Source organism: Lissotriton helveticus, chromosome 2_2, assembly GCF_964261635.1.
Source record: "Lissotriton helveticus chromosome 2_2, aLisHel1.1, whole genome shotgun sequence".
Lineage (NCBI taxonomy): Eukaryota > Metazoa > Chordata > Amphibia > Caudata > Salamandridae > Lissotriton > Lissotriton helveticus.
Window position 1 is genome coordinate 400,752,892 of NC_136060.1, and position 24,996 is coordinate 400,777,887.

Consider the following 24,996-nt stretch of genomic DNA (forward strand, 5'->3'; position numbering starts at 1 on the left):
GAAGAGCACCAAATAATACAAATGTACTGGAGAAAAACAACCTAAAAAAGTGGCACTGAGATCAGAACAAAAGAAATGTAATGTAATGTAATTATGCACTTATATAGCGCGACTGTCACTCCAAGGAGTATCCTGGCGCTAGTAGCCCGTAGCCTAGGTGGAAAGGCCGGAAAAAGTCAGCTCGCACATCTATCTCATCTATACTGATCGCCCTGTGTCTAAACCAAAGTCATACAGACTGTGTCTGGGAGGTTGAAAACCCAGGTTTTCAGAGCCTTACGAAAATGTTTCTCAGCAGAAATGAGGCGTAGGTTAGGTGGAAGTTTATTCCACGCTTTTGCGCCCAATGTTGCGAGGGATTTACCTCCTTTTGTTGACAATCTGAATTTGGGGGTCAGTAACAGATTCATGTTGGCTGATCTAAGGGTGCGTATTGGTGCATACTGTTTGAACCAGGGGAGAAAATATTTGGGTCCTTGTTGGTGATACGCTCTGAAAGTGATCATCAAAATCTTAAACAGTATACGTTTGTGGATGGGTAGCCAGTGTAGAGCCCTAAGAGCAGCCGAGGCAGATGACCTCCTGGGCCATTTTAGGACCAGGCGGGCGGCAGCATTTTGGACAACCTGCAACCTACGCAGGACAGATCGATTTAATCCTGCATATAAACTGTTGCAGTAGTCCAAGCGAGATGTTATAAGCACTACTGTCACTGTCTTCCTGGCTGTCAAAGGGAGGAAATAAAAGAACTTTCTGAGTCCTCTAATGATATTAAAACAGGACCCTGCCACTGCCCCTGCCTGCTGTTTGAAAGATAGGGCACTATCAAACCTAATCCCTAGGTTGCGGGCCGTATCGATAGTATCAGGGGGAAACTCCGCATCCAGTGGCCACCATAGGCTGGGGGAAAAGGGGTTTTGGAGGCCGAACGGTATAATTTCGGTCTTCCCGGTGTTGCATTTTAGGTGGTTCTCACGCATCCAAATAAAGGTTGCGGTAAGGCAGTCTTTTAGATTTTCCTCTGCCTTTCCATTTTCCCTGTCTAATACCAGAATGAGCTGTGTATCGTCAGCATATGATATGGTGCTGATGTTAAAGGACGAAATCAGCTCAATCAAGGGGGTCATGTATAGGTTAAACAGTACCGGGCTCAAACTGGAGCCTTGAGGTACCCCTGTTTGTGTGATTTTTTCTTCGGAGCAATATTCTCCCAACACTGTGACCTGTCTGCGATGGTCAAGGAAATTCTTCAGCCAGTCCAGCACAGTGCCCGCTATCCCCGCTGCTACCAAACGACTGATCAGTATTGAGTGGGACACCGTATCGAAGGCCGCCGATAGATCAAGTAAGATAAGGACAGCCTTCTTCCCTTGATCCATGGCGGTCCTCAGTGTCTCCACAGTATACAGGAGGGCAGACTCGGTGGAGTGTGAGGCCCTGAACCCAGATTGATTAGGGTGCAGAATATCCTCATCCTCCAAAAACTTGGACAGTTGTTTGTTCGCCACAGTTTCAGTCATTTTAAAAAGCAGCGGGAGCAGGGAAATTGGGCGAAGGTTGGAGAGTGTTGAGGGGTCTGGCAGGGGCTTTTTTTGCAGAGGTTTTACTGCTGCCAGTTTCCAATCAGATGGAATCCCGGCAGAGGACAGAGATGAATTTATGATGTTGTTTATGATGGGGTTGACTGTACCTACTAGAGCCTGTAACAGCATAGGGGGGCAAGGGTCAAAGGGGGAGCCAGATTTAGTGGACAAAATCAGTTGACGTGAATCTTCTGAGCTAATGGGCAGGAAATCGCGAAAATGTACTGCTCCAGGGGCAATTTTTCCGTCCTCTACTACCTTAACAGCAGGCTGTTCAGGAAAGTCTTTAGTGAGGTTTAATATTTTCTGCTCGAACAAATCTGCAATCGAGTTACATAAAGTAAGGGAGGGAGGGATCTCTGATTGGAGGAACCTTGGTTTCATAAAGTCGTTAACTACTTTAAAAATCTCCTTCTGTTTATTATTCGAGGAGTCAATTGCTTTTAAGTAATATTCCTTTTTAACAGTTTTAATCTGTGCATGGTACTGCCTCCTGGATTCTTTATAATGGCTAAGATCTTCTTCCCTATATAGGCGGCGCCATTTCCTCTCCAGTATTCTGACCTCTGCATGTTTCTCTTTCAAGGAGGGTGAGAACCAAGGTGCCGATTTTTTATTATGGTGTAGTTTGCTAGGATTTGTGGCCTTAGGTGGTCCACAGATTTCCTTGATCCAGTGATTGAAATTTTTGTTATCTGTCTCCGTGACACCCGTAGGTATTGGTTTAAGTTCCACAGCTCTCCGCTGCAGGTCTGGATCATTACTTATTTTCTTCCAATCATGTTTCATACGGGCATCCGCCCTAGGGAGGCCCTTTCTGATCACCTTCCCCTCCACTAAAAGATCAAACGGGATGAACATGTGGTCAGTCCAGGTTAGAAGGCGGGGTGGTTTTACCTTTAAAGATGTTAAATTTGTACATACGCAGTCCAGTAAATGTCCTGCCTTGTGGGTGGGGTCCCGTGTCAGTAGGGTCAGCACTAGTACATCTATTAAATCTTTGAAACAGGACGCATTTGAATCTGAATCAGAGTCAAGGTGGAGATTTAAGTCGCCCAACAAAGTAAAATTAGCGAATTTGAGGGCGAGATTACTAATCACCTCTGCCAGACTATCGAGGAAGTTTTTCTGTGGGCCAGGTGGCCGGTATATCAATGCTCCAGAAAAAGTAATAATATTGTATATATGGAGATTGAAACCCAGGCTTTCCGCCCCCCTAATATCTGGGAGTTCAAATGAAGTACATTTGATTGAGTCGCGATGGATAATGGCGAGCCCCCCCCCACGTTGTATCTGCCTATCCAATCGCTGGATGTGATACCCTTGCGGCAAGGCTGAAACAACATCAGGAGTGCACCAGGCTTTGAGCCACGTCTCTGTAACAAACAGGCAGTCAAGATGGTTTTCCGTAATTAGATCATGTATATGCGCTCCATTTTTACACATTGACCTAGCGTTAATAAGTCCTCCTCGAAAAGTAGTGAAGCCTTTAGGCATTGTGAATTGTTTCTCAGGGATTAGCTCTACTCTGCAATGTTTACAGCATGTTGGTCCCTGCCAGGTGTCTGCTTGTAGTATGTTATGGCAGTGACTATCCTGGGTCTGTAGCGAGTATATCTTATCTCTAGGGATGTGTATTTTGAGATTGGAGTGACTAAGGGGGGTGGCCCCGGGCCCGGCCGCGGCACGGACGGGCACAGACGGGCTTACCTCTGGCGCACCTCCGGCGCGCCATCGGTGCACCCGCTGCGCGTCAGCCCCATATGAGCTTTAAATAGGAGGCTTCTGATGGTCCTAGTGCAACCACTAGACCGTCACCTCTCTAAGATGGCCCCCGGAAGTGAGGGTGATGGACTCCCTCTGTACCGCGCTAGTCCACTCCCTCCACAACAAACAGCACAAGCTGCGGTGGAACGGGGAGATGAGCGGTATCCTTAACACAAAAGGTACAGTTTTGCTAATGTGCCCAACAATTAAAATATTATACTGTGCAAATTGTAATCATTTACTGACAGTACATACAACGATTTTAAAAATGTTATAATGCAAATAGGATCAATAGCGTGCTAGCATGCTCAGGTAATTTCAGCAGCGTGTCAGCATGTCAGGGTTTCTATGCGAGTGAGTGCTTCAGCGCGGCGAAATTCCTCGCCCTAAATAGGAGGCTCCTGATGGTCCCTGCCAGGTGTCTGCTTGTAGTATGTTATGGCAGTGACTATCCTGGGTCTGTAGCGAGTATATCTTATCTCTAGGGATGTGTATTTTGAGATTGGAGTGACTAAGGGGGGTGGCCCCGGGCCCGGCCGCGGCACGGACGGGCACAGACGGGCTTACCTCTGGCGCACCTCCGGCGCGCCATCGGTGCACCCGCTGCGCGTCAGCCCCATATGAGCTTTAAATAGGAGGCTCCTGATGGTCCTAGTGCAACCACTAGACCGTCACCTCTCTAAGATGGCCCCCGGAAGTGAGGGTGATGGACTCCCTCTGTACCGCGCTAGTCCACTCCCTCCACAACAAACAGCACAAGCTGCGGTGGAACGGGGAGATGAGCGGTGTCCTTAACACAAAAGGTACAGTTTTGCTAATGTGCCCAACAATTAAAATATTATACTGTGCAAATTGTAATCATTTACTGACAGTACATACGACGATTTTAAAAATGTTATAATGCAAATAGGATCAATAGCGTGCTAGCATGCTCAGGTAATTTCAGCAGCGTGTCAGCATGTCAGGGTTTCTATGCGAGTGAGTGCTTCAGCGCGGCGAAATTCCTCGCCCTAAATAGGAGGCTCCTGATGGTCCTAGTGCAACCAGTAGACCGTCACCTCTCTAAGATGGCCCCCGGAAGTGAGGGTGATGGACTCCCTCTGTACCGCGCTAGTCCACTCCCTCCACAACAAACAGCACAAGCTGCGGTGGAACGGGGAGATGAGCGGTGTCCTTAACACAAAAGGTACAGTTTTGCTAATGTGCCCAAATATGTGAAGAGATAGGAGAACAATAGAAGAGAAAAAACATAATTCATAAGTGATCATGGAAATCATCAAATAGTACATAGGTAGACTACATAAATAAAAGAAGTAAAAACAAAGAAGAAGAAGAAGAAGATTAAAAATAATAATAAGAAGGGTAAACATAATAATTATAAGAGGGTTAATAATAAGATACTCACCCATAATAACAGTGTGAAGAGAATAATTCATAGAACATACGTGCCAAATAAAACCGATATACCTTAACGGGACCATATCAGCTACAGAGACCAATAAAGATAAATAAAACAATATGCAAATTAATGTACTGCATGGTAAAGTGTGAAATATCAAATCTAGGTTCTCTAGAGCATAAAGAGCATCAGCACAATTACAACAAAATATGTTAAAGTATGAATATCAAGCAAAGGCTTGCCCAGAGGTATTATATAGCATACAGTAGGAATGTAATGTAATGTAAAAAATATTTATAAAGCGCAACTAACACCAAACGGTTTCTTGGCGCTCACAGCATGGTCAGCGTTATATGAAAACATATAAAGGCTTAGATACGAAAAAACAGATTTATTTATTTATTTTAAGAGTTTTATATAGCGCTGGCTAGACCCGGAGGTATCAGAGCGCTTTACATGAGGTTCCACAAAATTACAAGATCATATCAGTTTCAGTTTACATCAGTTGCTAGACAAACAATTACAAGAGCATAGAGAACGAGATAAGTGAGGTGTAGAGGGGAAGGGGGTAAGGGTAAAGGGGTGGGAGGGAGATACGGCAGAAAGACGAAGGAAGGTCTGCCCAAAGTCCGGCTGGGTAGGTGATGGTCGAGGGGGAAGTCCCAAAACCCATCTCCTCTATAGCAATCAGGTAGCTCCACCGTGCTTTGGCCAAATAGCTAGGTCTCAATGGGAAACATTTAAAGAACATGGAGGGCAAAATAATGGAGCGTAGAGGGGAGGGGACAGGGAAGGTGAGAAAGGGAGGATAGGGGAAGAGACAACGAGGAGAGACATAATGAAGTAGGCCTAAGGGCCGACTGGGTAGGTGACGACCAAGGAGGGAGTCCATGGCCCGTGTCCCCTATAGCTAAACCAGGTAGCTCCATCTGGCATCAGACAAAATAGTTCAGTCTCAATACATTGAGAGAGGAGAGAAGGAGAGACATAAATAGAGGGAGGATGCGGGAAGATATGACAGGAGAGACGGAAGGAAGTCTGGCTAAAGACCGACTCGGTAGGTGACGTCCAAGGAGGGAATCCCCGACCTGTCTCCCCTATAGCTAAACCAGGTAGCTCCATCGGCCGTCAGACAAAATAGCTAGATCTCAAATGACGAGGGAAAATTCACAGGTAAACAGGGTGGGGACTAGGGCCAGGACAGGTGAGGGCAAAGGTCAGTAGCAGGAAAGTGGAGAGGAGTAGAGCGGAGAGGAGTAGGGGGTAGGTAGTTCGGTAAAAGTTTCTATGGATCTGTTTCGAGTCATTCAAAAAGTAGGTCCGTTCCTTCTCTGGTGCCATCTTAAGGTTAAAACGCTGGGTGGGATTTTCGCCAGTAGAGGGTGGGGCGGATGGGCGAGACAGGGAGAAGGGGAGAAACTGTGCCCAAGATCCGGCTGGGCAGGTGATGGTCAGGGGCTGAGCCAAGGCCGATCTCCTCATTAGCTGAACAGAGCAGCTCTACAGGGCATCGGACATAATGTTTGGACTCCGCTGTCAGGATAAAGGTCATGTGTGCTCAGGGATAGTCAGAAGAGTGGCGGGGGGTGTCGGGGAGCCATGGTCCGAAGGAATTGCAGATGTTCTCATAAGGGTAGGTGCAGTCCTGGACAGGTAGAGTAAGTCAAAGTCCAGCAAGGGGGGGAAGAAGACTTCATTATAGGTCATGGTGGGATCGGGCATCCTTGGACCCTTTTCCATATCAAGTGTGTTGAGTGCGGCAGAGCTTTGCAGGGAGGGGGCGCCCATTAGTTGTTAAAACAGGCAACAAGATCACCCCTGGCGTCCCTGGGCACCCTGCCCTGTAGGTGCATTGGGACACAGTGGGGGCCGCCATTTTGCCTCACGAATGGGTGGGGGAGGAGGGTAGCTCACCTCGCTCTTCAGCAACTGGAGGCTCTGGGCAGACAAGCTGGCATGTCCGCTGAGGCAGCGGGCGGGTAATACCTAAGGACACTCAGCAACAAGAAGAAAATAATTATTTGGAAGCATAAGAACAAGCTAAAACAATGTATACAGTTGATTAGGAGCGAGAAGAACCAGGTAAAGAGTCTGAGTCCATGTGCGATTCAGATTGATTTTCCAAAAATGTAGAAAGATCTGTGGGTTCATAAAAAAATCTGTGGGTGACCTTTGAAAATGATCCGGAATTTTGAGGGCCCAGAAAAAGAAAATGGAATTCTCATATCAGAAAGTCTTCTACATAGATTAAGGAAGCCTTTGCGACAATTGACAGTATCTCTGGCAAAGTCTTGTGAAAGAGAAATTTTGTGACCTTCCCATTAAACAGACTTGATCTTCCTCATTTGTGCCAAGATTTGATCAGTATGTTGATGTCGCAAAGGTTTAAAAATCAACTGCCTTGGAGAAGACATATTTCTGATTTTGAAAGTTGGAACTCTATGAGCTCGTTCTATCTCAAAGTCCTGTTTGAAAGAAAGATGTAGGGTATTTGGGATCCAAGCAAGTAATAATTCAATTACAGGAGGGGCAGAGTTCTCACTTCCCTCCGGTAATCCAAAAACACGGAGATTACTTCTGCGATTACAATCTACCTGGTCTGTTAGGTCTCTCCTAAGTGATGTAATGGAATGTTCCATGTTTTTAATGTGTTTTGCTTGATTATTTGTGAAATCTTCTACACAACTTTTTCTCATTTCAGCATTAGAAACACGTAATGAAAGTTCTTTAATATCATTATGAATTACCACAACCTCCACCTTATGTAAATCTGTATTGGTTTTAGTAATTTGAGCTATATCATGGACTGTATTAACATTAGGCAATATAGCTTCCAAAGTTGAGGTAGAGTCAGGATTACCTATAGTCGGTGATTCCGGGTTAGGTGAGGACTGTTTGGATTGGTTCATGTTTCCTTTGGAATCTCTTTCCTTAATATTGCTACCCAAACCATTTGCCATTGAATGTAATAGTAGTGCAGCTTAATATAAATTGAGAAGAACAGACAGGGCAATATGGGTCAGCCACCGAATTGAGGATGAATAATAACTTTTGATTTTGGAACAGATAGATATATGCTGTCTAAATTCAAATGAATTGCAATTTAACAGAAAAGTCAGATTTTCAGTCAAAATTCTAAACATACCACTTATAGAAATTGTGCATTTTCTTGTATTTATCAATTGTGCCTTCTGCCAGTATCCTGGGTCATACAACTGTAAATAGCTCTGCTTTTGGGGTTTGTGTGTTCCTTCCAGACAGTTCCACCAACACGGGTTAGGTGTGGAATATAGAATGTTTATTACGAAATCAGTCTCAAGCAGAAGGAAATGTAATAATACTTTGATATATGACAATATGTTTACCGATTAACTTGAAAATGGTTTTGTTTAGTTCTTTAACATTAACACAACCAAAAATTCATTATTACATACATGTTGTGATTCATTTAAAGCAACTGAAAGAGCTTTTATAATTAATTATATTGCTTTAAAAAAAAAGAAAGCTGCCAGGGAACAAATCAAAATACTGCATCACAAATATTACTCTTCTAGGGATAGAAACTCATTGATCACTGTCATAAGAACAGATTTGGAATTTAATAAAAAATCTGTTGTAATAGCCTGTGGCACTTTATAAAAAGTTAATGCAAAATTTTATGGAGGATGGAACAAATCAGGCAAAAGGTGAGCAAAATGTAGCTTCTTGTGAAATGTAAAAAAAGGGCCTGTTTCTCTCATAAATACAGACTTTAAGAAGTTTGCTAAAATTTTAGATACAATGAAAAGGATGTACTTGCCTATTATTAATTCTAATGTATACATGCTTCTAGTTAGGTAACCCCAGAATTTATTTTGACTACTGAATAGTCTCTTGTCAAAATGTCTGTTGAAAAAGGAAAATGCTCTTCTTTTTCTATACAGGTGGAGTACATTTTCCTGATTTAACTAAATCTAATTCAGTTTTATTCTCAAACACACATGGTCTCTCCTATCAATTGATCCTCATACCCCTAAAACCACTTGACAAAAATTGAATTATTCTTTATTTACTTTTCAGAGCATACTTATATGATATGGAAACCTCAATTTTTTTCTTTTCTATGATTAACCATTCCTTTTTGTTGGCCAATGAAAATAATAAACTATAACAAATAAATTACAAAGATGCCTTCATTAATCTTGAATTGACTAATAAATGGATCATAAATGTTAGTTATTCATACATGATTCGTTGCAATAACTATATGATGTCTCACATATCTGTTCTCAAAATATAATTTGCTTGTAAATACTGTACCCTTACAGACCTGCTGAATTCCAGCTTCAAGAATATAACTCATAAATATTATTAGGCGATTATAATATTGCTGTTAGGGCCTCCGTTTCAAGTCACAAGCTTATTGAACAACATATCACTAGGTTAAAACTCAAATCAAATTACTACAGGGACAAGATTTGCTGTGTGGTTCCATCACTATAAAGTATACATTCTGCTTCTTCTTTTCTCCGGCATCACAGACAAACAAATTGCACACTGACAAGTGACTGTATCACTTTATCAACTTTATCCATGCATCTTTGTAAAGCAAGTGTGGCACTACCATCTTGTGACTGATGGTTCCTTTGATGATGGTGCTGGAAGTTTCTAGTGTCAATGGTGGTGCCATCAAATCCACCATTGATGTAGAGGGATGACACAGTCTCTACTTGCATCTCCTGCAACTTAAGCACAGGCTAGTAATGCACTGGGTATCATATCATTCAGTCCAGTTGGCTGTGTTGTGCCTTGAAACCCCAGGGGATGGCATTATTATTAGCACACTCTCTGTTCCATGTGTAGAAGCTGATGTGGTTATTGCTCACTTTTAGACCCAGGATCCCTGGTTGGCTGAGGTAGGTACCTTAGGCCAAATAGAGACCCTCGTTTCCACATCAGGTAAAGGAAGGGCACCTTCTGAGACAACCCCCGCTCACCCCATGGTAGCTTGCTATGAGCAGCCAGGCTTACCTTCAAGGTAAATGTGTAAAGTATTAGCAACCATGCTCACAGCAACCCAATAATGACACCACAAATGGACCCCCCATGTTTCATAAAAACAAGTATAAATTTATATAAAAAGATATACGATAATACCACACGATATAAATCCAACATATGCGTGTTTGTAATATTGCTCTTGGCCGGTTGTTAGGCTAGCCAGTCCTTTACTAGTCCTTTACTAGTAAGGCAAACATACCAATCATGGACAACCAATTACTTTTACACTTTATACAGGGAGCACTTGCACGTTGACTTTGACAGTAGTGACAAAGTGTCCAAAGCATCTAAGTTGGCAACAACATGTCATAAAAAATTTCTAGGAGGAAAGCAAAACGTTTAGGGAACTTTAGCCAAAAAGGGTCAAGTCCAAAACAACCCCCTCCCAGCCAAAAGCCAGGGTAGATCAATCAACTACCCTGCTTAGGGCGACAGGACATGGACGCAGGATCGCTATCAGAGGATACTCCCCGGTTCTATGCCTTCCTGACCCCTGGGGATTCGCTTGGTCACTACTCCCTGGGCCAACTATGCCGCTCCATGGGTACTTTCTGCCAGTTGGGGCCTCTCTATGGGTGCTGGTCCCTTGCCAACCCCCACTCAGAGCATTATCCCTGGAAGACCCCTGAGTCAGGATACTTTTCCCAGTTATCCTGTCCTCCAGGTAAGAAGTGGGTTTACCCTTGTCACTCGTAGGGGACTTAACCCTACTGGCTGGACATGGTCCCATGGGTTTTCCCACGGGGGACACCTTCCTCCCTTAACCTTCCATTTATATTTCTGCACCTGCCATTTAGGAATGGCACCCACAAACTTCAGGACTGCAGGAGCTCTGGTGACACACGCCCCACGCCCTCCTGACGCTAGGTGGTCTTCCTCACACAGCTGGTAAGTAGGCTCTAGGCCTCCAACCGGAACCCCTCCAGTCTCTAGGGTGGGGTGGTGAACCCCTTGAGACGCTGCTCACACTCCCTCCCTCTCCTTTGAGACAGGGCGCTAACCCACATGCCCCCCCCACTACTCAGGGACCTAACGGTTCTACTTCTCCTCTCTTCCCTCTCTAGGCCTTTTCAGACCCATGGTCCCATGACCAGGGGTCTGGCTCTTGTGCCAGCTACCAGGAATCAAAGAGCTTGAACCCTAACACAGGTTGACGCAAACCTGGAAAACAATTACTGAGCCTAGGCTACCTAGGGGCAAAGTTGAGCAACCCCTTCAAATCATTTGCCATGCTCACCAACACCCAGTCATCCAGTGCACCCTTGTACTCATCCACACTTGGCACTGGCTGTACGCTATGACTATTCAAACTGGACTCTGCCTGTTTAACTTTAATGTCCAGTTCCCTCATGCTTAACTCATGAGCTAAGAGAATCTTTTTATCTTCCAAGGCAAGAGCATTCCTTCTCTCCTCTGCTCGATTTTCACCTTTAATGAGCAGCTTCTTCTCTTCTGCTTGGGTTTTAATTTTAAAACCTCCAACTCATGCTCTCTGACCCTTTGGTTTTCCTCCAGCTCCTCTGGTGAAAAACTCCTCCCTGAATGGCTACTACGAGCCCCTAAGGCTGGTCCCTCCACTGGCAAATCTGTTGACAAATCCATTCCCTGGGTCATCTTCATCCACCTCAACATCACCCGTCTCCTGAGCCCCTTTGGCTTCCCACCAGACCCTAATGGCCATTTTCAGCTCCTCTTTCTTGGCGCTACTTTTCATGGGACATCCCAAAGCTCTGCGGAATTGCCTCAATTGATCAACTTTGTAGGTAAGCAATGCCTCAATGTCTTGACTCCCCTGAGACATGATGTGTGGCTTAAAGGTTGTTCAAAAATAAAACCAACAAATCAAAAACACAATATGTGGTTGTATCATGGTCTGCGCTAATCTTTTGATGTACACCAATCACTGTAAGTGAATTTGCAAATACACTTTCAACCACTGACCACCAAATGTTAGACCCGGGATCCCCGGTGGCTGGCTGAGGTAGGTACTTTAGGCCAAATAGGGACACTCGTTTCCACGTCAGGGAAAGGAAGGACACCTTCTGAGATAGCCCCCGCTCACCCCCTTGGTAGCTTGGCACGAGCAGCCAGGCTTATCTTCAAGGCAAATGTGTAAAGTATTTGCAACCACACAGCAACCCAATGATGACACAACAAATGGACTCCACACGAGTTTCATAAAAATGAGTATAAATGTATATGAAAAGATATATGATAAGACCACACAATATAAATCCAACATATGCATATTTGTAATATTGCTCCTGGCCGGTTGTTAGGCCAGCAAGTCCTTGAAAGTTCTGGTGATATTATTGAGCATTTATAAATGTTCCACTGCAGTCCTAATACAATGCTATGCAGTTCATAATGCTATAATCAGGCAATTTGCAATGTAAAAATAATACCATGCATAATGAAACAATCAGGCACTTTGCAATGTAAGAATAATTCAATGCTTAATGCAACAATCAGGTACTTTGTTATGCAGAAATAAAGCAATGGGTAATACAATAACTAGGTAGTTCGTTATGCAGGAATAATGCAATGCATAATACGCTAATCAGGTAGTTCGTTATGCAGAAGCAATGCATGCATCATACGACAATCAGATAGTTTGTTATGCAGAAATAATGCCATGCGCAATACACTAATCAGCTAGTTAATTATGCAGGAATAATGCAATGCATACAGTAATCAGGTAGTTATTTATGCAGAAATGATGCAATGTGTAATACGACAATCAGGTACTCCATTATGTAGAAATAATGCAATGTGTAATACACTCCAGCACCGATCACGGTGTCTTAGGCGGTCTCTCCGCTACTCATTCTGACTTGCAGTCAGCCTCTGTCAACAGTTGCCCCAACACGGGTATGGTGTAACAAAAAGTGCAGCTCCGGCCTGGGTTCTGCCACTCCTTGGCAAATAAGGGCCGCAATACCAGCTGAAGCAGAGGCTCTGGCTCTCGGAATGAGAGAGGCCGAGAGAGCGCCTCCCTCCGATCCCGCACCACCCCCCAGGTGTCAACATACATTACCTGGGGGCGCGACCTCGCTCTCCTCTCTGCTTCCAGCGACTTGGGCCTCCGATGCAATCTTTGTGAATTCCGGGCAGTGGGACTCAGATCCTCCCTCAACAAGGTTGGCTTAAGGTCCCGCTCAAGCAACGGCAGGCTCAGGCCGGCGGCTCAGCTGCTGGTCCGGGCCAATACTGCTATGAAAATTTCAGGCTGCCACAGGGCACACGCACACAGTGTCGCTGAGACTCACTTGAGCTTTGGGTGCACAATCACCAGGCACTCCTCACAAAAGTCTCAGGGTGCACTAAGCACAGGCACACAGCGTCGCTGAGACTCACTTGGGCTCCGGTGCACACAATAACAGGACAATCCTCAAGAAGGTCTCAGGCCGCACAAAGCACACACACACAGCGTCAATGAGACTCACTTGGACACCGGTGCACAGGATAACAGGACAATCCTCATGAAGGGCTCAGGCTGCAAAAAGCACGCACACACAGCGTCACTGATCCTCGCTTGTACACTAGTGCACATGATAACAGGACAATCCTCACGAAGGGCTCAGACTTAAAAAAACACACACACACAGAGTGGCTAATCCTCACTTGAACTCCAGGTACCCACGATCACAGGGCAATTCTTAAGTGGGTCTCAGGCTGTGACAAGCACATGCACACAGCATCGCTGAGCATCGCTGGAAACCTCTGTGTTCCTGAGTTTTCGCAACAGGGAGCCTCCTCACCTCAGGCCCTTGGGGTTAAGTTACTTTAGGACACAGCACTGCAAAGTCCTTTCAGGCAGGGGGACACAGCACACAGCAAAATCCCTTTAGCCTCTCCTGGTTAAAACAGCAAACTGCAGGCAAGCCCCAGAACACACATCAAGGGTACGTCATTTCCTTCAGTCTCTTCAGTTGTTTCTTCCTTGGCAAAGGTTCCTCTTGACCACGAAGTAGCTTCAGTCTTATTCACTCTTGAGCAAGCCATCTCTCCAAAGTTCAGGGGCTTCAGCTTCCATAGTTATACCCCTAAATGTCTTCAAAGCTTTGTGTTCAGGGGGCACTGACCCCTGTTCAAAGCAGTAGAGGGTGCCCCTCTGCCAGTGACACCTTCTTCTTTTGATTTGTGGGGGTCTGGATTCTCAATCACTCAGCAGGAGATGGGACAATTGTTTTATAGCAGCAACCCAGGCCTCTTCACCTCTAGGGGATACTCCTCCCCCTACACTTCAGATACAGGTCAGCCTGTTGTTGTCTCATCTCCTCCCCTGGGTCAAGACATTCCCCAGATCCAATTGTTTTCAAATCAGACAGTAAATCCACAACCAGGCAGAGACACACAGAATTGTTACAGCACAAACATCCAGCCACTTCTAAAAGAGTGGCTTCTAAACACACAATGCTAAAACCACCTTTATAAAAAGATGTGTTATTACATTGTGAGTTCAAGCACACTAAACGTCACCTCTCCATCTTAAGTCTTTGGGAAGATAGGCTGGAAAACATATTACACAGCTTCCCCATTCTATCCTATGGGCAAGATGGCCTTTCCTCAGTGAAAAACAAAATGGAGATTATTTCACTGTGAGGACATGGTATGCACCATAGTACATGTCCTACCTTTTATATGCACTGCACCCTGCCCAGGGGATACGCTGGACCTACCTTAGGAGTGCCTGAAGTGCATAGAAAGGGAAGGGTAAGGTCTGGCAAGTAAGTGCACTTGACAGAACAGCATGGCAGTTTAACAAACTGTGTGCAGGCACTGCAATGGCAGGCGTGAGTTCCCACATTAAGGCTACTCGTGTGGATGGCACAATTAGTGCTGCAGGCCCACTAGTAGCATTTGCATTACCAGCCCTGGCACACATAATGCACTTTACTAGGGACTTTACTAGTAAGGCAAACATACCAAATCATGGACATTCAATTACCATTGCACTTTATACAGGGAGCACTTGCACTTTGACACTGATCAGCAGTGGCAAGGTGTCCAAAGCATCTAAGTTGGCAACACCATAAAAAAAAGTTCTAGGGGGAAAGCAAAATGTTTAGGGAACTTTAGCCAAAAAGGTCCTAGTCCAACACTCACTAATCAGTAAAGACCTTCTCACACCCTGGGTGCATATACAATCACATGATAAGACTTCAGCTGGTGTGTTGCTCTGCACTCATATATTTAACCATCATTGTCAAGGCTCACAAGATATATGTTTTATGTAAATTGCTATGGCAAGGCATGTTGACAAGGCATTTAATACCAGTCTTTATATATGAATTTTGCTAGACTAAACTCGGAGGTGCATGTGCATGTGAGAACAATGTTTAAAGCTATCTCTAGCAGTCAATCCAGTTTTGTCCGATGTTTTTGCGGGGCAGGCTAGGACACTGAAGAGGGGCTCTTCACAGGAGGGTAGCCTGTTTCAAAGTTTACAAATATGTCCATTAGGGAAATGAAGAGCAAGGCAGAGCAGCATCTAGTGCCATCTAATGGTCAAAGTTAAGGCAGCTGCTTCTTCATTTACAAGGGCTGCTGTGCTTGTTTTTTATAATCTATAAATTAATATCCTGTAGCATGAATTTGCTGGAACTGAGGAAGAATGGCCCTGCTGCTCCCTTTCTGATGGGTCTGAGTCCATCTGCCTTCAGGCGTAGGGCCACAAAAGCAGAGCTGGAAAAGAAAATCGGACCCTCCTTATGAAATAGTCCACCTATAGCGGATTCCACATGCTCAGTCTGAAAGGGACTGATTATTTTATATCAACATTGTCCACTGGAGTTTACTGTAGAGCAGATTAAAAGCACTCCAACCCCGCTGGATGGCATTTGATTGTAATGTGGTCAGCTTGTGCCTGAGAGGTTTGTGCTAAAATAATTAAAAACACTGTCTCTGCTTGTAAGAAATTAAGCCACTGGTTGAGCTGGGGAAACGTTACTCAAGTTGTAACTATAATCCATATCAGAGTGAAGACACAAGCAAAGCCCAAATTAACCTAGGCTCAACCCTCTGGTAACTTGGCACAGAGCAGTTAGGTTTATCTTACATGCAATGTGTGAAGTATTTGTGCAATAATTCAACAGTAATGAAGTGAAAACACACCATTAAATGGATCCGATATCAGACTGGAAAGATAGAGTAGATGTTAATAAATATAACACTACCAAAATGACAAACATCCAATCAGTAGAACCGGAGATACACAGATGGTAGCTCTCACTTGAATATAGAAAATGGCGGCTAAATATAAGCTTGCAGGTGGCTCGTGTACAAAAAATAATGTGATAAAAATGTAAATAAATTATTAATAGGTGGTGTGCGGAACTGCATGTAGCGTTAATCATTCTCAAAACCCAGATAAAATCCTCTGCGGCTGTTGCACTAAGCAATCGGGTGGAAAATACTGCGGCTACTCCATTTGGTGGCACGTCTTATGTAATGTCTCAAATATAAGTGGCCCTTCTCAAATACACCAACCAACCACTAGACCACTTCACATAAATATGTGTGGCCCAATGTACTGCACCATGCCCTATGGGCTACCCAGCGCCTGCCCAAGGGGAGTGCTGGAGCTGGATAAGTCCATGCAGAAGGGGCGATACGTCAGTTCTGCTTGGAGTTGTGCCAAGCAGCAGAGGAGATGCTTTCGTTCTCCTGGATCAACAGATGGACTGGCAGAGCATCTGCATTCCCACTGCCAAGGGTCCAGGACAGGGGTGGCACCATTTGAAAGGGTAGGACTCACAGTTGCAAAGTCCTGGTGGTGGTTACAAGAGACTAGCCTATGAAGTCACTCTGGTGGTCCTTGGTAGAGATTGAAGGTCCAGTCCTTTTTACCAAGGCAAGAGGCAACAGGCAGTAGGCCAGCACAGCAGGCATTAGTCCTTTAGAGCAACAGTCCATCAGAGTGGCAGTCCTTTCATAACACAGCAGTCCTTCTTCCTGGCGGAGTCTCCCACAGGTCTTGAAGTGTACAGAAGAGTTGATGTCTGAGCTCCAATATTCATATCTGGTGCCTCCTTTGAAGTGGGCGAAGCTTCTAGAGGTTTCCCTTTAAAGAGCACATTTTTCCTGCCTACCTTGTCTACCTTGTCTCCAGACTAACTACAGGGGGTATGCAATCTGTAAAGAGGTACGCCTCTGCGCTCGGTGTTCCATCGTGGATCTACGATACATCACACAATCCATTGTGTAGAGGCAGGACATTACCTATTCAAGTGTAAGTAGGACTGTGCCTAGCTATACCCTCCCATCCTCCCTGTGATGGCCCACCCAGGCACAACTAACCTCTTTATTTTGTGTGACTTTCTAGAAGGAATACACAAAACCCAACTGCCAACTACACCCAGTCATGTGACCCAGAGACAGACTAAAGACACAAAATGGCTTAGGCTGTACAATGTTTCTATGAAGTGGGATTTTCCAAATTGTAATTTTAAATCTGACTTTACCATAAAAGAGGATTTTCCATTACAATTCCACAAACACCAAACATGAACAGTTCACCAGCTCCCATTTGAAAGTTACAGCTTATTAAGTGTAATTAGGTAACTTCCATGTTATACTATTTGAGAGGCAGGCCTTCCAATAGTGATTAACAAATGTAAGAGTTGTTTCGCTATCAGGTCATATAAAACTTAAATGAGCATGTCCTACTTTTTGAATACATTGAACCCTGCCCTGTAAATTAAATACTCCAATTTGGTTTTAGCCAATGTTGCCATGTTTTACAGAGTGAGCTCACACTTTAACACTGGGTAGTAGTGGTGAAGTCCTAAGGCCAACAAAAACGAGACCAGAATAATATTGAGGAGTAAAGCAACACGTTTGAGTGAAAATCACCCTAAGGCTGACAGGTCTAACACTGTTTCTTGTAAGATCAACATTAGTTTATACATGTTACTTAAACATGTTAGCTAAACTGCAATAGAAAAACTCGATTTCCAATACCAGTCTCACACCTAACCTGTGGCCCATTATTAGTAATTTTATCTGCATCTCTTCCCTGATTGCTACAATTGGCAATATTTAGAAACAGCTGAAACACAACTTTTATGTGTTATATACGAATTTACATTTGCTTTTTGCCTGATTTTATAACTGTTGATGCACATCCCCACTCTGTATCATGTGCATTCAAACGCCACCATGTATTTTCGTATTTATTTTTAACAGCCCTAATTTTTTTATCAGAATGTCAGCTGTGAGCTGTGTAAGATTGTATTGCATCAGTAGACTTTGAGCTTAACACTATTTGTGTGAGGCAAGTGTGAACAAGAAGCTTAGGGGTGTAGTGTAAAACACTCTTCCGTTTTACAGATAGGGGGAAGAGATCAGGGCAAGAGTCTGAGACCTACAAAAATGATTGAAATTGACTCTAAATGAAATTCTGTTTAGATGCACATACTGCTACTGGAAATCTGTCCATGAAATGTGACGAGATAATGAGAGTAATATGAATTCCCTCTTCCATAGGCAGGGAATGGGATTACAGAGCCAGTGTTTCTAGGGAGGCCTATCACACACACACACGCCTGCACTGCCAATGAAAGAGTATTTGCCTGCTTATGTGAAGAATGATGAAACTTTAAATGAATTGTTGACCTTTCTTGAATGACATGTGACCTGTGCTGATATCTGCGCTGTATATCAACTGCAGCTCTTGAAAATTGCTGTCTGCTGACCGAAAAATAAACAATAAGATATCAAATACGGTCTGAAAAAAAATTGACTTGCTTTAACACCGGGAGAAAAAGTGAATTATTTTGACTCACCAGTCAGAACACATCAATTCATCTCAAATCAGCCCTCGTCTGGGAACTGGAAGGGGCTCCTCGCAGGCTTGGAGCTGTTTAGAGATGAGTAATTGCTGTTTGCCAGAATGCATGCTTTATTTTAAGCAATAATCTACTGTAACAAAGCAGTTATAAATGAGAGGATTGCCTGGGTGAGGTAGGTTCTGCCCTAAGGAGTGAAACCTTTGTTGTATACCTTGGAGGGCACTTGTCTGGTGTCAAAGGTTATAAGTAAGGTCATAAAATAGCCAATGGGACACTTGAAATATGAGAGCATGCAGCTCCACGTGCCCTGCAGATAAAGCCCAGACAGATGTGAGGCGTCTGTGGAACTGGTGTGGCTGACTGCATCCATTTTTGCACTTGCCAATTAATGATGATGACGTGATGGGAAGGTGAAATACTTTCATAAATGACAGAAAGCGATGGTCAAATGTAACTATTAGGGGCTATGTAAAATTAGAATATCCCGTGGTAAACATCGACAGATGTATTACATAATCTGTACCACTTCTGTAAAGAGCACAGCATGGTGTCTGCCTAATAGGGGTGCAGATTTTCATTACAGAAGAGTGACCCGTTCTGAAATACTGATCATGTAAATGCAAGACTGGTGATTGCACCATCCTAAATAGGCATTTCTAAATCCACCTGGGGACATGCATGCTACAAGAGGGGAAACATCCTTTACAACGCAACTTTTACAACGCACTACCATTACGATGCAACTTTTACAACGCAAGTCATAACAACGCATTGCGCTGGAGGGCGCTCTAGGATAGGGAATAGTTTAATTACTATCCAACACCTTCCCTACTATCCACGGGGACTGGAGTTGGAATAGTAAATTAAACTATTCACTATCCAGCGCCCCCCAACGCAAGTCGTTGAAACGACTTGCGTTGTAAAAGTTGCGTCGTAATGGCATGCGTTGTAAAAGCATGCATTGTAACGACATACATCCCTACAAGAGAGACAATATCCTCTTTGGATGATCGTGCCAGAGCAAATGTATGCTGATTGCATGACACCTTTTTTGGATCAGGACAATTGGCACGCCTGCAAGAATCCACCAAAGAAAGTTCCACAGTGGGGAGGGAACAGTTGTGATCTTCTCCCTCAACCCCCAAGGGTTCCTTGGTCCGAGCTCCCTGACAAATTGTAAATAGGACGTAGAGGCACAAAACCGAGTTTACACATGCATACCCACTTTGAGCCCATCAGGTGATGTTTTAGGAACCACACAAGGGCTGTGACAGTCTACAGCAGTGGGTCTTAACCGGTGGTCTGGGGACCTTGGGGGTCCCCAAAGCCTACTCAGAGGGTCCGCATCTGATCAGAAAAATAAATAATTTTAACAGATTAACAAATTGTACATAAATAAAGATGCAAAATGTAGAACTGAACATTTTAAAATTTTCTGTAGTTGGTTTCCTCGCATTAATTCATGGGAGCAGTGCAAGTGCATCAAACAGAATATAGTATAAACAATAAGTGGCCTCAATTGAATTTAGGAAAACTCCAACCTTCCCATTAAATAAAAAAAATGTTATTTTTTATAAATATTTGTGCATTAAATAAAATGTTTCATAATTTGTGTATTTGTTTGATGGATCCTTGTTTCTGTATTTTTTGTGTTTTGTTTTGCAATTCAAATCATCAAAATACTTTGGCCAGGAGCCCTAGTTTCCAGTAGCGGTCGGCAGTAGGTGTTTCTTTAGGGTGGTGACGTGGGCAGGGGGTGGGGCAGGGTGGAGGGTAGTAATGTATCGATTATGGAGTTTTACAGGTAAGTAAACATTTAAATAAATAAAATGAATTTCGTTGCGTGCACTGCATCACCAAATGTGACCGCTACTGCCAGTTTCCAGTAATGACTCAGGGAGGTGTCCCCAGATCCAAATAATGATTGAGTGGGGGGTCCACGGGCTCCAATAATGACTAAGTAAGGGTCCACAGAGGTCAAAAGTTTAGGAACCACTGGATTCCTCGAAACGCCTCTTCCACTCAAATTAGGTTGGAGTTTGGGCTTGTAAAACAAAAGTATGTACAGCAAGGTACCTTCGTCAAACTCTGTCATAGACTGTGGCCTGCCAATGAGAAGGAGAACTCCCTGAACCGCAGAATATAGACTGAATTGTCAACCTATGTCAGTGTTCCCATTACCATTCCCTTCACTCGTCTTTAGTTAATTCGCAAGTTAAGGCTCGGCATGATTTGCCAACGTCTTATCAAGTTTTCAAGAAGCACCTTAATAACTGCAAGCATGCAAGACACAAACATGTTTTCAAAGCGAGTGCACTCCTGGTTCACCATTTAGTCGTACAAATCCCTGGCACAACAACTCTATTTGCGTTCTTGCTTGCCTTCCAACTCAATAAAAGGCTTTCTGCGCCTATATCTGACAGAGTTTGCAGCTCTAGACCTGTGCCTTGAACGGCTCATAACAGTAAACAACAACCAATGCAGAGGCTATAATCACGCCCCCGTAACCCTCATGCACATAATCTGCACTTGCCTGGCATTGCAAAACGAGCGAAGGGATAAACTGCACCTCTGGTTCAGCACTCTAAGGGGTCCATTAGGATGATGGGCATACTTTGTCCGCCCGTCATCCTACCGGTGTATGGGACCACCCGCCATAAGGGCGGTGGTCCCAATCTACATATTATGATGCGCCCGCCACAGTGGCGGGCGCTTCCCGCATTTGTAGCATTGCAGCGGGCGGTGCAGAAATCACCGCCCGCCGCAATGCTAAAAATGCACGTTGTGCATGTCAATGCACAACATGACAGGCACCGCGAGGTGCCTGCCATGTTGTGCATTGAAATGCAGGGGGGTACCATAGGTACCCCCCATGTGCACCCCCCACCCCCACGGAGTCCATGGGGGCCCGCAACGGGCCCCCGCAGGGGGACTCCGCATGCCTTTCCGTGGCGGCATTGCCGCCACGGAAAGGCATTCACAAATGCCTATCCTAATATGGCTGGCGGTGTCTAATAGACACCGCCACCATATGAACCCTTTTCTGCCCCGGCCGCAAGGCGACCGGGGCGGAAAAGCGGCAGACGGTCTTTCCGTCCGCCCCGGCCAACCATGCCATCATAATATGGCGGGGGGTGTTTTGAGTCAGGATGGCGGTGGCTACCCCTAAGTACCTGCAGGCAAGCAGTAATGGAATGTTTTAATTGGGCCAACTCAAGTTTAAATGCACAGGCAATAACATTGTTGGCTCAGACTGCAAAAAAACTCTCTGTGCAAAGCACAGTCGAAGGAGATAATCCACCCAGGGGAACTCAACAGTACCAAACTAACTGCTCTTTGAGCGAACTCTATAAACAATCATGCACTTTATGGCTATCGCATTGTAAATGCATATTCATAGATCGACCCACTTCTATAGTTTCTACACATTTTTAACATATTTTTAAACAGTGTATTTTTATGCATTTGTTTTGACTAATTAAGCATATATATAATAATATTTACATTTGAAAATAGAACCACTTCAGCTTTCCTCGCTGTCAAAGTGTGCAGCTGCAATGGTTATCTACATATTTCCTGGAATGTGGTCCTCGGCCACAGTTTGTTCATGGTGCAAGACCACTGTACCATAGGCAAACTGGGACTGTGAGTGGCTAGGCGCACTACACCTCCAGTAGATCAATCAATAGGCAGTCAGATATTCTAAATTAAAAACCAGCAGTGGAGCTATTGATTAATGATTATAAATTAACATGGATATGCTTAATGTGGATGCCATTGCAGTGCATGGGGCTAATGATGTGGAAAATTAGGGGGTTTGCCTTGAAATGATAATGATCTTTTAGATAATGGCAACATGAAATTGGCATATTGGCTAATGAATCCATTTCGCTACCTCCAAAAGGATGTAAATGTGTACATTTGTTTATTTGTGTCCCTGTGTTATTTGTGATAGATTAATTGTTCCAAAAATTCGATACCTTAGCAACTAAACTATTTGATCTTCCTAAATGGCTGTTTCACTCTTTTAGCATATGATGCTGTATCTGCTTTGTCTGAGCTCCTAACATACCTTTGAATGCTGAAATTACATCTTACTCAGTGGCATTCATGGAACCAAACTATAAAAACAAAGCTGAATTGATCAGCAGCATATGAAAAGTATGTGAAGCTTGCATTCTGGATATTTCTATTCATGTGAAGGTCACATGTGCTCCTGTTGAAGAAGCTCATGTGTGTCTCCTCAGGGATTCTTCCTGAAAGGTTTGATTGAGATACCTTATGGCTGACAAATGATATTTAATGCACTCATGAATACTTAATGAATATAAGTAGTACATCCACCTTTACAGAAGGAGTATTGGTAATATTTTTCGTTCATGAGGTATAGCTAGAGCAGGCAGAATTGCTGCATTTGCCATTTTAAAGTTAGGGGAGGGACTGTAGATATTATGTGGTGGTGTACTCATTAGAACTAGGTAAAAACCAGCAAACCGGTTTGATTGTGCAGTCATGTAACATATGCATGCAGTTTTCTTCCCTGGAGACGCACACAAATGTACCCTTGTCAAAAGCAGGGAAAATCACCTTTCCTCTTGGAAAAAGACATTCTTGCTAAAGCACGTCTAGGCATGAGTTCTACATGCATACATTAATTATTTGCATTCAAGTTGGCAAGGAAATAAACAATTGTCAAATTTGTTTTCGAACGTTTCTGGGCATAGTTCAGAGGGTGGTTACCTGTGGAAAAATGTGCACACAGTGAAAGCTACACTAATGAGCATACGGTGCAACACAAACAAATGTTGCACAACAGTTTGTTAAAGGGTATTTAAAAGCCGAAGCCTGGCGTATCTGTTTAGAACTCTAAAAATTATCACATTTCAGCATTCGATTTTTTATTCACATATTGAAGTGCTCCTCTTGTTATAAATAACATAATTGTGAGTTTTAGAAAGACCGTTTTCTCATCCACCTACCCTCGGAAAATATTTCGGGAACCACTCAGCTGGCGAGAACTATTGGGGATACCCACGGATTTCCTCATACTCTTCCGCTTCACTATGCTAGTGGATTTTGGCCTGTACTAATGGTGGGACAATAGCTGAAAAAGAATATCTCAGTTTATGGTCCTTTATTTTAAATTTGCATTACCCATGGCACAGGTGTGAATTTCTCAAAGCCTGTCAATCATTTCCTACAACCCAGGAAGCCGGCTTTGACCCTTCTTCTCAAACTCTGGTGTGGATATTTCTGGCAGTCCCTAAACCTAGAGAAAAGCGACCTAATCAAAAGTCTAGTGTGTGTATGTGGGTAGTACTGGGGTTCAAAGGACTTGTTTGTGAGCCCTCTAATGGAAACAGATGGAAAGTCCACTTCTCCTTCACATCATTTCAAAATGAAAACTGGTCACATTAAACATAGGTGATATCTCAATCCACAATGTCTTCACCTGGAATACATGCTTGAGGATTTTGCTTTTACACATCTTAAGTTCATGCAACCAAACCTTTGAACCCCTCTCAGAGCCTTACACTGTGATATCTGCACTTAAGCTATGTGTGCCAAAACTGTACATGTACACTTATCAAATATAATTAGTACATGCCAGAACTCAATACTACTGATCCCACCACTGGCAACAAATGTAAGAAAGTGTGGTATTAGTTGCTATGGATGTGGGCCATTCGCGAGTAATACGTTTGCAACTGTCAATCTACTGAGAAACAAGTACCCTGTTGTAGCACTTGACTTTCTCAGGATAAGGAGGCAGAGCAGTCTAAGGCGTAACCAATGGAATAGTGTGGGTTAGTAATATAGTCCGTCAGACTCAAAACAACAACATCCAATAATTTGTTGTCCAGTCAGTGCTTTCACTTATAAAAAGGGAAAAGTACTTTATTGCATACACACCACTCTATACTATGCAATTTGAACATGATAACAGCCACAGAATACCTATTGTGACACCCTCCTGTTTATGCTGCTAGCGAGCCCTGAACCATAAAACAACAACAATACACAATACAGTGGGGCGTACAAAAGGTAGACCTGCTGGTTTTATCAAGGTGTCACCACAATAATACAAGCATAATTGTGCCATAATAAATTAATGCAACATCATTAAATTCAGTAATGGTGGTACTTTCTTGCAATGACATTCTTTAGGGCATGTCATGCCCTAAACCACTTTGTGGTTTTTAATAAAACAGTTCAATGATCTCTATTAATACATATAGTGATTTGCAGTAACTTTATAATTGTCAATAAAGTATTTCAGTGTTGAATCAAGTGTGTGCATGAATCTTTCGAATACCCCCCTCTGGCGTGCTCATTTCACGAGTGTTGCAGGGGCTCATAGGACGTTTCCCTGACCTGCAGCTATTTCACTTCTCTTTTTTTTCTTTTTTCT